We start from the raw sequence: 15195 nt of genomic DNA on the forward strand, positions 1-15195 counted from the left end.
CATCAGTGATGTCACTGACCATGTCATGAATGATGTAATATGTGACATCATCAGCAGTGGATTGCGGGTGCGCGATATATAGTTATTGCAACTAACTATATATGCGAATTTCTATGGTTTTGTGCGAGTAAATTAAGGTTTTGAAAATGCTAATCCCTAACTATATATGGTCTATAACCAATGGTTTTTTCAGTGAATTTTCAAGGTTTTGTAAAGGCAAATTCCTAACTATATATGGTCTATAACCTATGGTTTTTTCAGTGAATATATATATATATATATATATGTATGTATATGTATATATATATATCAACGCAATATAAGAAGCGGACCAAACGACTTGTGGTAAGGAAATATTTTATTTCATTCCAGCCTTCTTTTTTGACGCATTTCTAGCATCAAGTGCTCTTGTTTACACAATGAGCACCACGTCAGCCATCTTTTTATAATATACAATGTGAGTAACCACCCTCTGTGAATCACATGACCACAACCATGGACATAGAAAGAGTATTCTTAGCACCAACACAATTTTGTGAGTAGTTTTTTTTTACGCAGTTCATATTATGTTCCATTACTATCAGCATAAATGCTCTGGCAACAATTATTTTTATGCAGTTCATATTATGTTCCATTACTATCAGCATGAATGCTCTGGCAACAATTCATAAACATAGATTGACAATTGATCAAAAGATTATCAACAGCATGAATGCAGATATGAAAAAAACTATATAAGGTGGCATCGTGCAATAAATAGATACGGAATATGTATATGTAAAAATAGAAACCAATATATATGTATAAAAATATATATACATGTATAAATATCAATAAAATACATTTGAATACAAAGACCTGCATAAATGCAATGGTTCTATCTATACAATCCAAGTTCTAGTACACATACCCACTCAATACAGTTAATGACTATTCACATCAAAATGTTTATCCAAAAAAATGTGTCCTGAACATAAAAAGTTTCAAAAAAATCTTTGAAACTCAGATTGTGTTAACTCTTTATCACAAAAGAGGGTGCTTTATATATAAATACATTTTGTATTCATAGGTCAGGTGATTTATTCAGTGTATGTGTTTGTGAAAAAAGTGCTAAGTAAAAAACAAAATGGTTAATCCTATAATTTATATTAAATAATCAAGAAAAAAACATGGTAAAATATTATCTTCAAACACTAAATCTCACCAGGAGTGTATGTACAATTCTAACTATAAAGTGACGTTAAAAAGAGTCTTGTTCACAGGAAAATACATCTATCATAAGATAATAACATTGTTAGGTACAGTTTTTATGTTGTTATATTTGTATTCTTCAAGTGTCTACAGTTATTAAACTGAGAGTTATTAAATGGAAAATAATACTACTATCAGCCTACACAGGTGACACTCCCCTAACCCAAATATTTACAGGAAATTGTGCAAATCCTCTGTTGTATTTAATCCATTTGGATGTTTACTATCCAGCTAAACTATATACCCTGTTTACTTTTTCCTCAATATTTTGTCTCTGTTGCCACCTCTTCTTAGGGGTGCAACAGCATCGATCACAAAATAAGACAAACATGATAGATCATTGCTGTGTTTTGCTCTGAAATGACGCGCAACCGGGTAGGTGTTATCGGTATTGACGATTGCCCTCAAATGCTGTAAGATCCTGGTGTGCACCTGTAGCCTGTAATGTATGTGTCTTGTAAAGCGCACTGCTGCCCTGAGGCGTTGTGGCGCTGTAGACCGCTGGGGAACCCTTCCTGGCTATCCCTGTGAGATGGTCCCTACTGGGTATCTCCAAGGAGAAACGAGGCATCCCCGGCGAATGTGGGGGGCCGTTGTAGAGATGAGGCAAGCTAATGCCCAGAGTTGTTGAGTGTGATCCCTGGTTAGAGTAGGCACCGAGGCGAGAATTATCGAGTCTGCTGACCCTGGTCCACGACCCTGCCGCGTCGGGAATTGAACCCTGGTCCCGGGCCGTTCTCTGCTTCCGGGTCTGCCGTCTCTAACCAGTGAGCCACACCACTCTACTTGGTGCGATTCGTGCTACCCACGTAACGCAAGCCACAGGAGCACACCAGGACATACACCGCATACTCCGTGTGACAGCTGTAATTGCCTCTAATCACAATTTTAACTGTGGAGAATGGAGTTTCATAATGGGTTGTGGTAGTGCTGAATTTGCATGCCCTACAGGCTGAACATTTGTAAAACCCATCTTTGGGCTTTAACCAGGTACTGCCACTACCCAGTTCTGGACTGGCCTTCACTAGTCTTTTTCGCATGCTTTTTGCTTTCCTGTAAGTGATGGTGGGACTATCGGGTAATCTGCTGCCCAAAACTCCATCGGTTTTAAGGATGGGGCAGTTTTTCTTGATGATGCCTTTAATGTTGCACTCCTGTTTGCTAAATATTAATATTAAACGAGGAGTATCTTTAACATTTACCTTGTTGGAACTTTTGGAAGTTAATAAAGAAACTCTGGGCCTTTCCTGTGTCTTGGACAGTGCTCTAGATAGGGTTAGGTCACTATACCCTCTTGCCTTAAGACGTTCCACCATTTTTTTGCCCCTTCCTCAAAACTTTCAGCGGAGCTACAGATTCTTTTGAGGCGTAGGAGCTTGCCATATGGAATACTTTCGATCAAATGCCTGGGATGCCCACTGCTGGCATGTAAGATGCTGTTGCCAGCTGTAACTTTACGGAATAGAGATGTTTCAAACGTGTGTGCTCTTATCTCAATTTGTATATCTAAAAACTCTGATTTGGTTTTGCTAACCTTTGATGTAAAAAAGAGGTTCTGTACATTTATATTGAGTTGCTCCACAAATTTCAAGGCACTAGACTCATCTCCTTCCCAGATACAAAAAACGTCATCAATAAAACGCATCGAATATCATACATTATTAAAACCTGGGGTGACAATGAGATCCTGCTCCTCCCACCAGCCAACATGTAAGCACGCGTAGCTGGGGGAGAAGCAGGATCCCATCGCCACTCCCCTTATCTGTCTCCAAATGTCTTTTCCAAACATAAAATAGTTATTATTCAAACACCAGGTTACCAGCTCAAATAGCATTTGGTTATGGCTATTGTAATCACAGGATCTCTGCCCCAAATAATGTTTTATAGCTTCCACCCCTTCAATGTGGAAATTAAGGTAGGACTACTCGACAAAAGTATGAGCGCCATCTTGGAGTGTGCAAATTAGGCAAAATACTATACATGCAATGCATAATCGAAATCAATATATACAGACAACGATATCAAGAGCATCAACAGTTCAAACATCACAGCAATAGGGATGTGCACAATACTTTGGGGTCGATCAGGTGCCAGAACACGAAAGGGGAGGAAACAGACTCACTAAACTTAGGTGCCTAGAATCCCGCTACATTATTGATCTGCAAACAACAATTTTAACAGGCCTTAATAGTGGGGAAGAATTGGCCGTCCATTTAGGTAAATAAGTTATGAAGACATTGCCAGGGCCACCATATCATTCTCATGGGATTTGTATTGCCATTTTTGACAATACATCTAGGTACTTTCTGCGATTCCTAGTGATAGGAATCGCTACAGCCGATCCACGGCAAGATCTTTTTGATTTGGATATGTGTTGTATATTAGGCTATGCTACTGTATCATTGTTGAAAGTTTATCTCTAGAGGCTATTTAAATGTGTTGAATACATACGATGATAGAGTTTGAATTATTGACAAACAAGATTGGATTTAGAAATGTCAATTTTACTCTGGGTATAATTATTGAGTTACAAGATGAGTGTTGCCGATTCACGACATTATTAAATAATGCACTTTGCGGTTCCAAATATTGGGAACCGGGGTAGCCGCTCCACGGCAATATGTATGAACTGTTGATGCTCTGGATATCGTTGTCTGTATATATTGATTTCGATTATGCATTGCATGTATAGTATTTTGCCTAATTTGCACACTCCAAGATGGCGCTTGTACTTTTGTCGAGTAGTCCTACCTTAATTTCCATAATGAGAATGCACGCTGCACTTTAAAATGAGCTTCCTTGTAACATTCGTGTTGACACATTGATAAAGGGCTTGACCCGAAACGCGTCTGTGAGAAGCGAAATAAACTTGGAATAATTTGACAAACACCCCGCGAGTGCTGCCTTTTCTTTCCCGGCTGGGGAGGAGACTTGGAGCAGTAATATATATATATATGCTCTGCGGTTTTGCTAACACAGTGGCAACACTTCTTTGAACATTCCCGAGGGATCGGGCACCACAGAGCAGCCTGGAACACTGGCTTGGGCAAGGGCCTCTGCCTGGAGCAGCGCGACATTGACGGAGCGTGGGATCACTAAAATCCACATGTTCAGCCCTACCAAGGATCGACGTTTCCAGGTGGAGTGTTGGGGAGCGGAGGGGAAACAGGACATTAATTCTGGAGGCGCTCCAAGAGACATTAAATCCCCTCACTTTGGCATGGTATTTCAGCGCGTATCAAGCAAGATCCCCGTATTTGCACTTTCCACTCAGGTGCATGATGGAAGCTGTAGTGCACAGTATGGTAACTGCAGCTGTTGGTGACCGGACGGGGTCAGCTGACCTTCTCTGCAGAGGGGAGGACCATAGGAGGACTAAAGCAGGAGCTTGGCAGCATACCAGTATTTGCAATGGCGTCTGACGAAGGCTCCCTATGCCGAAATGCATCACGCTACGCAAAGGTCTAATAAATTGTTTTCTCCAAAGCTCCCCACTGGGCCTCTGACTTCTTGAATGAAAGGGGTCATCGTGGCATATTTCGCGCTTGTTGGCGGCGTGAAGAGGCCCCCACTCACCAATTACTCTGCGGTTTTGCTAACACAGTGGCAACACTTCTTTGAACATTCCCGAGGGATCGGGCACCACAGAGCAGCCTGGAACACTGGCTTGTGCAAGGGGCTCTGCCTGGAGCAGCGCAACATTGACGGAGCGTGGGATCACTAAAATCCACACGTTCAGCCCTACCAAGGATCGACGTTTCCAGGTGGAGTGTTGGGGAGCGGAGGGGAAACAGGACATTAATTCTGGAGGCGCTCCAAGAGACAATAAATCCCCTCACTTTGGCATGGTATTTCAGTGCGCATCAAGCAAGATCCCCGTATTTGCACTTTCCACTCAGGTGCATGATGGAAGCTGTAGTGCACAGTATAGTAACTGCAGCTGCTGGTGACCGGACGGGGTCAGCTGACCTTCTCTGCAGAGGGGAGGACCATAGGAGGACTAAAGGCGGAGCTTGGCAGCATACCAGTGGTTGCAATGGCGTCTGATGAAGGCTCCCTATGCCGAAATGCATCACGCTACGCAAAGGTCTAATAAATTGTTTTCTCCAAAGCTCCCCACTGGGCCTCTGACTTCTTGAGTGAAAGGGGTCATCGTGGCATATATATATGTGGATGTGGAAGGGATTCTAGCAGGTTGATTCCTGCAAAGATCGTGCTGCAGGTAATGGTGTCTGCCGGTCGCACGCAGAATGGAAACACTGCGGCATTACACATGACTAACTTTGTTTGAAATTGAACTAATTTTAACATCAGTGCAGTTTTCAAGTACCAAGGCACAACTAGGCTTGAAATAAGGACTTCCATTAGTAACATCTTTGTGAACAAAACTGCACTATGGGAGTTGATGTTTTTGAAAGTGAAGTCACGTGAATAAAATCTGTTTAAAGCACGCCCAAGCGCACGTTGGTGTCTTCTTCCTCCTGTGATCAAGGCATTCAGCCGAAACGTTAGGGGAAAAGGGAAGCAGGCGCTGCTGGACTGAGTGGCATCCTAAACTGCGGTATTGGGCCTCAATACGTTTGTTTTGCATGGCAAGTGCTTTATGGGCTTCTCGTGCCCATTTCATTGAGGCCGCCCTGAAGGGTTTTGTGCTCCGGAAACGAGAGACTTTGTTGTTTGGCATTTAATTGAGGAGCCTCACCTACTCATGCACCCGACCTACAGAGGATACGCTAATCAGCGAAAACGGATTGCATGTGGAAGGGATTCTAGCAGGTTGATTCCTGCAAAGATCGTGCTGCAGGTAATGGTGTCTGCCGGTCGCACGCAGAATGGAAACACTGCGGCATTACACATGACTAACTTTGTTTGAAATTGAACTAATTTTAACATCAGTGCAGTTTTCAAGTACCAAGGCACAACTAGGCTTGAAATAAGGACTTCCATTAGTAACATCTTTGTGAACAAAACTGCACTATGGGAGTTGATGTTTTTGAAAGTGAAGTCACGTGAATAAAATCTGTTTAAAGCACGCCCAAGCGCACGTTGGTGTCTTCTTCCTCCTGTGATCAAGGCATTCAGCCGAAACGTTAGGGGAAAAGGGAAGCAGGCGCTGCTGGACTGAGTGGCATCCTAAACTGCGGTATTGGGCCTCAATACGTTTGTTTTGCATGGCAAGTGCTTTATGGGCTTCTCGTGCCCATTTCATTGAGGCCGCCCTGAAGGGTTTTGTGCTCCGGAAACGAGAGACTTTGTTGTTTGGCATTTAATTGAGGAGCCTCACCTACTCATGCACCCGACCTACAGAGGATACGCTAATCAGCGAAAACGGATTGCATGTGGAAGGGATTCTAGCAGGTTGATTCCTGCAAAGATCGTGCTGCAGGTAATGGTGTCTGCCGGTCGCACGCAGAATGGAAACACTGCGGCATTACACATGACTAACTTTGTTTGAAATTGAACTAATTTTAACATCAGTGCAGTTTTCAAGTACCAAGGCACAACTAGGCTTGAAATAAGGACTTCCATTAGTAACATCTTTGTGAACAAAACTGCACTATGGGAGTTGATGTTTTTGAAAGTGAAGTCACGTGAATAAAATCTGTTTAAAGCACGCCCAAGCGCACGTTGGTGTCTTCTTCCTCCTGTGATCAAGGCATTCAGCCGAAACGTTAGGGGAAAAGGGAAGCAGGCGCTGCTGGACTGAGTGGCATCCTAAACTGCGGTATTGGGCCTCAATACGTTTGTTTTGCATGGCAAGTGCTTTATGGGCTTCTCGTGCCCATTTCATTGAGGCCGCCCTGAAGGGTTTTGTGCTCCGGAAACGAGAGACTTTGTTGTTTGGCATTTAATTGAGGAGCCTCACCTACTCATGCACCCGACCTACAGAGGATACGCTAATCAGCGAAAACGGATTGCATGTGGAAGGGATTCTAGCAGGTTGATTCCTGCAAAGATCGTGCTGCAGGTAATGGTGTCTGCCGGTCGCACGCAGAATGGAAACACTGCGGCATTACACATGACTAACTTTGTTTGAAATTGAACTAATTTTAACATCAGTGCAGTTTTCAAGTACCAAGGCACAACTAGGCTTGAAATAAGGACTTCCATTAGTAACATCTTTGTGAACAAAACTGCACTATGGGAGTTGATGTTTTTGAAAGTGAAGTCACGTGAATAAAATCTGTTTAAAGCACGCCCAAGCGCACGTTGGTGTCTTCTTCCTCCTGTGATCAAGGCATTCAGCCGAAACGTTAGGGGAAAAGGGAAGCAGGCGCTGCTGGACTGAGTGGCATCCTAAACTGCGGTATTGGGCCTCAATACGTTTGTTTTGCATGGCAAGTGCTTTATGGGCTTCTCGTGCCCATTTCATTGAGGCCGCCCTGAAGGGTTTTGTGCTCCGGAAACGAGAGACTTTGTTGTTTGGCATTTAATTGAGGAGCCTCACCTACTCATGCACCCGACCTACAGAGGATACGCTAATCAGCGAAAACGGATTGCATGTGGAAGGGATTCTAGCAGGTTGATTCCTGCAAAGATCGTGCTGCAGGTAATGGTGTCTGCCGGTCGCACGCAGAATGGAAACACTGCGGCATTACACATGACTAACTTTGTTTGAAATTGAACTAATTTTAACATCAGTGCAGTTTTCAAGTACCAAGGCACAACTAGGCTTGAAATAAGGACTTCCATTAGTAACATCTTTGTGAACAAAACTGCACTATGGGAGTTGATGTTTTTGAAAGTGAAGTCACGTGAATAAAATCTGTTTAAAGCACGCCCAAGCGCACGTTGGTGTCTTCTTCCTCCTGTGATCAAGGCATTCAGCCGAAACGTTAGGGGAAAAGGGAAGCAGGCGCTGCTGGACTGAGTGGCATCCTAAACTGCGGTATTGGGCCTCAATACGTTTGTTTTGCATGGCAAGTGCTTTATGGGCTTCTCGTGCCCATTTCATTGAGGCCGCCCTGAAGGGTTTTGTGCTCCGGAAACGAGAGACTTTGTTGTTTGGCATTTAATTGAGGAGCCTCACCTACTCATGCACCCGACCTACAGAGGATACGCTAATCAGCGAAAACGGATTGCATGTGGAAGGGATTCTAGCAGGTTGATTCCTGCAAAGATCGTGCTGCAGGTAATGGTGTCTGCCGGTCGCACGCAGAATGGAAACACTGCGGCATTACACATGACTAACTTTGTTTGAAATTGAACTAATTTTAACATCAGTGCAGTTTTCAAGTACCAAGGCACAACTAGGCTTGAAATAAGGACTTCCATTAGTAACATCTTTGTGAACAAAACTGCACTATGGGAGTTGATGTTTTTGAAAGTGAAGTCACGTGAATAAAATCTGTTTAAAGCACGCCCAAGCGCACGTTGGTGTCTTCTTCCTCCTGTGATCAAGGCATTCAGCCGAAACGTTAGGGGAAAAGGGAAGCAGGCGCTGCTGGACTGAGTGGCATCCTAAACTGCGGTATTGGGCCTCAATACGTTTGTTTTGCATGGCAAGTGCTTTATGGGCTTCTCGTGCCCATTTCATTGAGGCCGCCCTGAAGGGTTTTGTGCTCCGGAAACGAGAGACTTTGTTGTTTGGCATTTAATTGAGGAGCCTCACCTACTCATGCACCCGACCTACAGAGGATACGCTAATCAGCGAAAACGGATTGCATGTGGAAGGGATTCTAGCAGGTTGATTCCTGCAAAGATCGTGCTGCAGGTAATGGTGTCTGCCGGTCGCACGCAGAATGGAAACACTGCGGCATTACACATGACTAACTTTGTTTGAAATTGAACTAATTTTAACATCAGTGCAGTTTTCAAGTACCAAGGCACAACTAGGCTTGAAATAAGGACTTCCATTAGTAACATCTTTGTGAACAAAACTGCACTATGGGAGTTGATGTTTTTGAAAGTGAAGTCACGTGAATAAAATCTGTTTAAAGCACGCCCAAGCGCACGTTGGTGTCTTCTTCCTCCTGTGATCAAGGCATTCAGCCGAAACGTTAGGGGAAAAGGGAAGCAGGCGCTGCTGGACTGAGTGGCATCCTAAACTGCGGTATTGGGCCTCAATACGTTTGTTTTGCATGGCAAGTGCTTTATGGGCTTCTCGTGCCCATTTCATTGAGGCCGCCCTGAAGGGTTTTGTGCTCCGGAAACGAGAGACTTTGTTGTTTGGCATTTAATTGAGGAGCCTCACCTACTCATGCACCCGACCTACAGAGGATACGCTAATCAGCGAAAACGGATTGCATGTGGAAGGGATTCTAGCAGGTTGATTCCTGCAAAGATCGTGCTGCAGGTAATGGTGTCTGCCGGTCGCACGCAGAATGGAAACACTGCGGCATTACACATGACTAACTTTGTTTGAAATTGAACTAATTTTAACATCAGTGCAGTTTTCAAGTACCAAGGCACAACTAGGCTTGAAATAAGGACTTCCATTAGTAACATCTTTGTGAACAAAACTGCACTATGGGAGTTGATGTTTTTGAAAGTGAAGTCACGTGAATAAAATCTGTTTAAAGCACGCCCAAGCGCACGTTGGTGTCTTCTTCCTCCTGTGATCAAGGCATTCAGCCGAAACGTTAGGGGAAAAGGGAAGCAGGCGCTGCTGGACTGAGTGGCATCCTAAACTGCGGTATTGGGCCTCAATACGTTTGTTTTGCATGGCAAGTGCTTTATGGGCTTCTCGTGCCCATTTCATTGAGGCCGCCCTGAAGGGTTTTGTGCTCCGGAAACGAGAGACTTTGTTGTTTGGCATTTAATTGAGGAGCCTCACCTACTCATGCACCCGACCTACAGAGGATACGCTAATCAGCGAAAACGGATTGCATGTGGAAGGGATTCTAGCAGGTTGATTCCTGCAAAGATCGTGCTGCAGGTAATGGTGTCTGCCGGTCGCACGCAGAATGGAAACACTGCGGCATTACACATGACTAACTTTGTTTGAAATTGAACTAATTTTAACATCAGTGCAGTTTTCAAGTACCAAGGCACAACTAGGCTTGAAATAAGGACTTCCATTAGTAACATCTTTGTGAACAAAACTGCACTATGGGAGTTGATGTTTTTGAAAGTGAAGTCACGTGAATAAAATCTGTTTAAAGCACGCCCAAGCGCACGTTGGTGTCTTCTTCCTCCTGTGATCAAGGCATTCAGCCGAAACGTTAGGGGAAAAGGGAAGCAGGCGCTGCTGGACTGAGTGGCATCCTAAACTGCGGTATTGGGCCTCAATACGTTTGTTTTGCATGGCAAGTGCTTTATGGGCTTCTCGTGCCCATTTCATTGAGGCCGCCCTGAAGGGTTTTGTGCTCCGGAAACGAGAGACTTTGTTGTTTGGCATTTAATTGAGGAGCCTCACCTACTCATGCACCCGACCTACAGAGGATACGCTAATCAGCGAAAACGGATTGCATGTGGAAGGGATTCTAGCAGGTTGATTCCTGCAAAGATCGTGCTGCAGGTAATGGTGTCTGCCGGTCGCACGCAGAATGGAAACACTGCGGCATTACACATGACTAACTTTGTTTGAAATTGAACTAATTTTAACATCAGTGCAGTTTTCAAGTACCAAGGCACAACTAGGCTTGAAATAAGGACTTCCATTAGTAACATCTTTGTGAACAAAACTGCACTATGGGAGTTGATGTTTTTGAAAGTGAAGTCACGTGAATAAAATCTGTTTAAAGCACGCCCAAGCGCACGTTGGTGTCTTCTTCCTCCTGTGATCAAGGCATTCAGCCGAAACGTTAGGGGAAAAGGGAAGCAGGCGCTGCTGGACTGAGTGGCATCCTAAACTGCGGTATTGGGCCTCAATACGTTTGTTTTGCATGGCAAGTGCTTTATGGGCTTCTCGTGCCCATTTCATTGAGGCCGCCCTGAAGGGTTTTGTGCTCCGGAAACGAGAGACTTTGTTGTTTGGCATATATATATATATATATATATATATATATATATATATATAATATATATATATATATATATGACGTCCAAAATGCTGCTCGAGCGATCCTCGACCAAGACAACGTTGATGCCGTCGGTAGTAGCAGCCGCTACCTCAATTATTCGCAGGTACTGGATCCCACCAATTAGGAGGACACAGAGACGGCACACCAGGAGATCTTGCACAAATCCTTTATTGCACACTCTTTAACTAACTATAACGTGGGAATTTCAATGGTTTTATGTCAGTAAAATTTCCAGATAACTATAACTGGTGTGAAACCTATGGTTTTTTCAGTGAATTTAATAGGTTTTTTAAATGCTAAATCCTAACTATAACTGGTGTGAAACCTATGGTTTTTTTCAGTGAATTTCAATGGTTTTTTATTAGCAAATCTCTATAGGTATGAAAAGTAATATTTTTTATAACGAATTTTATATTGTATAATTATTTATTAATATTTTTTATATTTTTACTTTTTTTTTTTGACCCGGAGCGCTCCCGGGGCACGTACCAGGGAGCGCCCCGGTCCGCGCAATTTGGCAGCTCGCCCCAGGGCGCGTACCGGGGAGCATCCCGTTAGCGCTATTGCCGCGAACGAAAACAACATTGTGACGTTTCGCGCAGTTGCGTGATGCGTCATATGACGAACTGCGTAAGCGCACCCGGAAGCGCGCGATCGCATACGATCGCGCAACGTCTCGACGCGCTTACGCTACGCGCCCCGGAGAGCGTGGCGTAAGCGCATCAGGTCATGTGATCTGAAAATAACACTTTTCATTGGTGCAGAACAGTTTTGGTTTCCAAATGATGAAAGCCTGGGTCATGTGACTTGAAAATAACACTTTTCATTGGTCCAGAACAGGTTTTTTTTCAAATGATGAAAGCCCCCACCTTTTTTCCTTATTCTGACTTTGTCCTTCGACTAAGGAAGACCTTTTTGGAGATCTATCTCTATTCTTTACTAGTTTGAAATGGGTACATTAGCAGCAGCAGCTGGAGGATCTGCCCCACCACCACCACCACCACCACCATCTAAAAGACCACCAGAAGATTACATTGGTGGTCAAGAGAATGAGGAGGAGAATGATGAAGAGGAGGAACAGAGAAGGGACTTCCTGCCTGAAAATAAACAGCCCTACCAACCAAAAGAACACTTTATTTGGGAGTTCTACAAAATCCCAAGGGGTTTTAAAAAAGTAAACGCTGCAAAGGTGACTTGTTTAATTTGTGGTGCTGAGTTGTCCAGGGGGAACCCTAACAAAAAGTATTCCTTCGGGAATCATACAATGATTCGCCACATGATACGTTTGCATCCAAACAATTATTCTAATGCAGAGTTAAGGGACCTCTGCAGTAAGCTACCCCCATCAACGGCTAGACCCTCAACATCAAAACAACCCACTCCATCGGGTCCGGGGGCAAGAGACTCATTGGCTACTATTCAACCTAAGTTTGCCGATTACAAAATCGTGTGCAAATATTGTAACACTTGCTATGGTGAGCAAAGTATCGAACTTATCATGGTTGCTGGTGATAACCATAAGTGTCCAAGAACACCCTAAATGTTCCTGATATTTTTTTTTGCTCCAGTTGAGCCATTTACAATTCCCTGTTTTTTGTTTCTCCCCATAAAAAATACAAAAAAAATATAAAAGTGTTCAGAAAAGCCAAAAAAAGTAAAAAATGTTCAAAACAATAAAAAAATATAAAACAACAAAAAGAAGAAAAAAAACAGTTCTTTTTAGAACTACCTCCAATTTATAAAAAAAATGCTACTTTTTTTGAAAACTCTGTAATTCTTTTTTCCCTATGGTACGCTCCCCGCTACGCTCCCCGGTGCGCGTACCGGGCGCTCCCCCCGCACAAATCAAAAAAAAAAAAAATTCCAAAAATGTTTGCCCGGCGGGGCCCTTTTATGGCCCCCACATCAAACCTAGGGGGTCAGGGGGGTCTACTCTGCCCCCTTATGGTCATTTCCCCCTTTGTTTTTGCCACCTCAGAGGGAGAGAGAGGGATGAATGGAGGGCAGGAGGCAGAGAGAGAGAGAGGGATGGAGACAGAGAGAGGGAGAGAGAGAGAGAGAGAGAGAGAGAGAGAGAGAGAGAGAGAGAGAGAGGAGAGAGAGAGAGAGAGGTGTATGTTAAAAGTTATCCTGCAAACCTCTCGATTTTACCGAGACACAAGATGGCGGCCGCTCCGGACTGTGTGGAATGTTTACAGACACCCGAGAGCCAATCAGCTTTCCGTACGCAAGTCGCGTGGCGCGCCCGGTACGCCCCCCGGGGCGCATACCGGGGCGCGCTTATAGATATATATATTTTTTTGAACCTAAATTACTCAAAATCCACTGGAGCACATATCTTGAGACATAGCAAAGGCACATCGGGCTACCAGTCCCTACAATTTTGCCAAGTTTGGTGAAAATCCATTCAGCCGTTCGGGCTAAAAGTGAGGCCAACCGCCCTATGGGCATTAACATGGGGAAAACACGTTTTGGGACCCCTCTTTTATCTCTGCCCCCGCTTGACGAATCCCCCCCACATTTTCAGGGAAGGAGCGGAGCGGGCCACAAACTTTGAGAAATTCGCAAAGATTCGTCCACCGGCGCCAAAGTGATTCCCAATAGAATGTTGCGGATTTCCTATGGAAAGTAGATCCTAACTATAACTACCTACTGGTGACCGCCAGTAGGTAATATTATAAAGTATTTGAACAGTAAACATGTTTTTCTAATTATTATATTTGAAAATAAACGTACATTTGTCTTACTTTGATTTTCTGGATATTTTTGGGATGTTCGAGGTTTATTCACAAGTTTCTTTTTTCTGTTGGTTGAAAAGGAAATATTATTTTTATTAAGGTGTTACATTTAGTTTCATTATTTTGTTTATTTAGTCTCTACTTTTATTTAGTTGTAAAAAAAGGTGTTTTGTTGATGTTGTTTTGTTGAAGTGTATGGAAGCTGTTAAGAGAAAAGTATTTGTTAGTTATCAGTCTATCCACGCTTTATGGCCCTACCTGGCACTGATACACCAAGGCAGAACGTTGGGGACCCGAGGAGGATCTTGACATTATTTACAGGTGCTGCCATGAAGTACATTATCCCCCCTTTGTGCAGGTATTCCAATGCCCACTGTGCCAGGACTCCGCCAGGGTACTTACCTGACTGTTGCATGATGGAGGCTGTAGTTTTTCAGCGATCTGACTACAGCTGCAGGCAATTTTGGTTGGGGTCAGCTGACTTCCCTATCGGGGGAGGATCACAGAAGTACAAAAGGAGGGGTTTGGCGGCATCCTGTTTTTGCTACAGCTTCTGAGGAAGGCATCACTGCCGAAATGCATTACGCCTTTGCAATTTGTCTTATTAAAGATTTCTCCACAAGTTCCTCATTGTGGCCCTTGATCTCTTCAACTGGAGTGGTCTGTTGGTGATATTTTCACATGCCAGTCAGCAGCGCGTGTAAGGGGTGCCGTTCTCCAAGAGGCTTGCGGCTTTGCTGACTCAAGTGGCAACACTTTCTTCACTTTCCGAGGGATCGGATGCCGCAGGACCGCATTGGAATCCAGGCTGGGCAGGTGACCACTGCTAGCAGCAGCTCGTGACTGCACGTGAATGCGGGATCAGTCTATCCATGCTTTATGGCCCTACCTGGCACTGGCACACCGAGGCAGAACGTTGGGGACCCGAGGAGGATCTTGACATTATTTACAGGTGCTGCCATGAAGTACATTATCCCCCCTTTGTACAGGTATTCCAAAGCGCACTGTGCCAGGACTCTGCCAGGGTACTTACCTGACTGTTGCATGATGGAGGCTGTAGTTTTTCAGCGATCTGACTACAGCTGCATGCAATTTTGGTTGGGGTCAGTTGACTTCCCTATCGGGGGAGGAAAGCAGAAGTACAAAAGGAGGGGTTTGGCGGCATCCTGTTTTTGCTACATCGTCGGAGGAAGGCATCACTGCCGAAATGCATTACACCTTTGCAATTTGTCTTATTAAAG

The sequence above is a fragment of the Lissotriton vulgaris genome, chromosome 11 (genome assembly GCF_964263255.1).
Source record: "Lissotriton vulgaris chromosome 11, aLisVul1.2, whole genome shotgun sequence".
NCBI lineage: Eukaryota > Metazoa > Chordata > Amphibia > Caudata > Salamandridae > Lissotriton > Lissotriton vulgaris.